The following is a 3987-nucleotide window of genomic DNA, read 5'->3' as shown; positions in this document are numbered from 1 at the left end:
GAGACCTAGCAAAGGCACATCGGGCTAACAGTCCCTACAATTTTGCCAAGTTTCGTGCAAATCCATTCAGCCGTTCGAGCTAAAAGTGAGGCCAAAGACCCTATGGAAATTAACATGGGAAAAACGTGTTTTGGGACCCCCCTTTTTTCTCTGCCCCCCCTTGACGAAACCCCCCCAAATTTTCAGGGGCTGCTCAGAAACAAAATGTGCCATTTTCCTGAAAATTTCAGCCGATTCCGTCCACAAACGCCAAAGTTATTAGACATAGAATATTCAAAAGTTCCATAGACAAATAATCCTAACTATATATACCTACTGGCGAACAAGGCTTCCCGTAAGCCGAAACATGTTGTAAGGGGTCATTAAACACCCTTGGAACCTGCCGATGTCTGGCGTTTTTTGAGTGCCTGAGAGCGTGGTACAAGTTGTTACGAAGTGTTTGACAATTGAATTTACCGGCTGGCTCCACCGGCGCCCACGCCACTTCCCGCGGGGCCGACCGCAACCTTTTGGAGCAACCAAGGAATGTGAATATATATATATATATATATATATATATATATATATATATATATATATATATATATATATATATATATATATATATATATATATATATATATATATATATATATATATATATATATATATATATATATATATATATATATATATATATATATATATATATATATATATCCCTATACAAAGTTATCCTTAAGCCATACGAGAGCGCTCCGCAGTGTGTGCTCTGCCCAGGGGTCGGATCCAGACCCAAGAGGAATTTTGATATACAAAAGAGGCGGCACATGCAGTATGCTACCGCCACAGTGAACAACAAGTCACGACATACTAATGGTGTAACTGAGAAACACACACAATGCTTTTCTTTTCTTTTTTATATTTTTTCCAATATGTTTGTAACTACAATTCCCAGAATGCCTCCTAATGGCAAAAATGGGACAGTATAAAAAGTAACACTGTGGAAGGACTAACCGACCGTGAGCAAGGCCAGTTGTGGCTGAAACGCGTTGGTGGTGTGAAGCAGTAATTAAATAAGGCTTGAACAAGTACCCTGGCTGTGCCTCCTCTTTTGTATATCAATATATATATATATATATATATATATATATATACATACACAGATACATATACAGATATAGATGTAGATATCTATAGATATACATATATCTTAAAGAGGGCGGTAAATTGCGAGTGTTTTGCAACATTTGTACATGGTTTTGCGGTCGCTATTAGGAAGGGAATGCCCCTTCCTGATAGCAAGTCGTTAAACACTATTTTGTGAGTCACAATTTATTTGCGACTCACAAAATAGTGTTTGTACATGGGCCACAGGTATTTAGCATGCGCAAACATGTAAAAGATAACTGTTGATATAATTTTGCTCTTGACTTTTTACAGTTTCTCTCCTCATTAGATTTTAGATTTTAAATGTAATGTTTGCAATCTGTGCATTTTTTGAGTTTCAAATGTATAATATTTGTTCTCTTATCTTGTTTCTCCACTGGAGGAAAGGAGGGGGCCCACCACCGGAGGGTTGGTCACTTCACGGGTCCCCTACCCTTTTCTTCACCCGGGACCGGGCGTTTACACACGATAAGATAAGAACCACTATTCTGTTATTTGATGCTCACTTTTTAGATTGGTGTTAGCACTGTTTTTGTAACTTTTCATTGGACTAGTTAGGACACTTTGGGACCGATTCACAGAACTAACTTAAGACAAAATCCTAAACTTACTACGTTTGGTATTCACAGAAGTTAGGATTTTGTCTTAAGACAGACTTAAGTTAGTATTCTGTCTTAAGTCTGTCTTATATCTGTCTTAAGACAAAATCCTAACTTCTGTGAATTCCAAAAGTAGTAAGCTTAGGATTTTGTCTTAAGTTAGTTCTGTGAATCAGCCCCCCTGTATACAGCCACTTGGCAAATGTTTTAATTGCACATTTTCTATTACTTTTCTATATAGTGCATGCCTTTACTCAATTTGATGCATCCAACTTTTATATGCCCATCTCTGCATTACTCTTTGAGTGTCAATACGTTACCACTTGTGACACTCTCGAAGGGCCTGTAGGCACTAGTTAATGAAGTAGATTATTAAGCCACTTGGCGGAGGCATATGGAAGTAATCATACTTCACCTCCTGTGCTCGGGCCATAGGTATTTGACACTGTATTGACATTGTCAAACTTGTGTTGACCATGAGTTGGTAATTACTTGTTAAATGTTAATTGAGCGGGCAATGTTTATTCTACTTTACTTTAAACATGTCTTTGGTTATGTGTTGATGCACCCAATAATGAATGCGCACATTGAATATGCACTAGGACATATGCTAATATAATGTAGTAGCAAGTCCAAGATGGCCGACAGTTTTCTAAGGCCATCGATTCACAGGCAATCTGATTCCTATGTCTATCTCCAGTGTTTATTTACGCACGTAATTGTGGTTACTTCGGCGTGTGATCAAACCATTTGTTTGGCGAAACGCGTAACGTTGTGAGGAAATAAATCATCTGCTCCTGATTAATAAACTTCTGAGTGTGCGTTTTCACTTTGGATTTTCGGAAGGAATACAAGGTCCGGCGGTGGTTCCACCGGCATTACGCACCACCTGGCAGCGGGCTCGATCAAGAAAGGAACCTCTCTTGTGAAATTATATATATATATGTATATATATATATTCCATATGAGAACACCAAACACTTGGAGGCCCACGCTTCGTGTTCAATACTTTATTCTGACAGGCAGCATCGTGCAGCTATGAGGTAGGTACAGCTAGTGCATGCCATAAGTTTCAACGCGTTTCGGGCGTCCATCCGCCCTTGATCACTGTGATGGCTTGTAGGAAAGGCAGGTTTGTGGGTGATATTAACGTGTTTCACTTGTCCCGCCCAGTGGGAGTGTGCTTGCAATGCACACTGGTATTTGCAGTATTTGCGTGTTACTTCTAATCGTAGGTGCTGCTTCCAAACTCTAAACTTGCTTCAAAAAAATCCACAGTGGGTAGCTGTATTCTGCCGCCACCTCTGTTGTGCCCGATTGTCCCAGCAGAACACCATGAAGCTCCGAATTGTGCCGTTTCAAGTGACAGCATCGGACCTGCTCTTCCGCAGGGGGGCTCTCCGCGACCAAGGCAGGCCGCAATATCTTCCACATGAGAACACCAAACACTTGAAGGCCCATGCTTCGTGTTCAATACTTTATTCTGACAGGTAGCATCGTGCAGCAAAGAGGTAGGTACAGCTGGTGCTTGCCATCAGTTTCAACGCGTTTCGGGCTCCATCCACCCTTGATCACTGTGATGGCTTTTAGGAAAGGCAGGTTCGCGGGTGATATTAACATGTTTCACTTGTCCAACCCAGTGGGCTTTTGCTCGCAATGCACGCTGGTATTTGCAGTATTTCCGTATTACTTCCTATCGTGGGTGCTGCTGCCAAACTCCAAACTTGCTTCAAAAAAATTCACAGTGGTAGCTGTATTCTGCCGCTGTCGTGCCCGATTGTCCCAGCAGAACACCACGAAGCTCCGAATCGTGCAGTTTCAAGTAACAGCACTGGACCTGCTCTTCCGCAGGGGGGCTATATATTCCAGCAAACTGATCCTTTGCTCAAAGAGCGCTCGACAGCGGGTGCTTTGCAACGGGGCCGGACCCTGGCCCAAATTAATTTTTCACACAAGGAATGCGGCACTCCTGGATGGTTTTCAAGCTTATTTAATAATCATTTTCACCCCACCAAAGCGTTTCAATCACTCTAGGCTTTTGAGACGGTCAAAAGCCAAGAGTGGCTGAAACGCTAACATCCAGGAGTGCCGCATTCCCTGTGTGAAAAAAAGAAAAAAATATTTATATATATATATATCTATATATATATATATCTATATATATATCTATATATATATATATATATATATATAGATATATATATATATATATATATATATATATATATATCTATATATA

Source organism: Lissotriton vulgaris, chromosome 1_1 (genome assembly GCF_964263255.1).
Source record: "Lissotriton vulgaris chromosome 1_1, aLisVul1.2, whole genome shotgun sequence".
In the NCBI taxonomy this organism is placed as follows: Eukaryota; Metazoa; Chordata; class Amphibia; order Caudata; family Salamandridae; genus Lissotriton; species Lissotriton vulgaris.
This window is presented reverse-complemented; position numbering follows the sequence as displayed.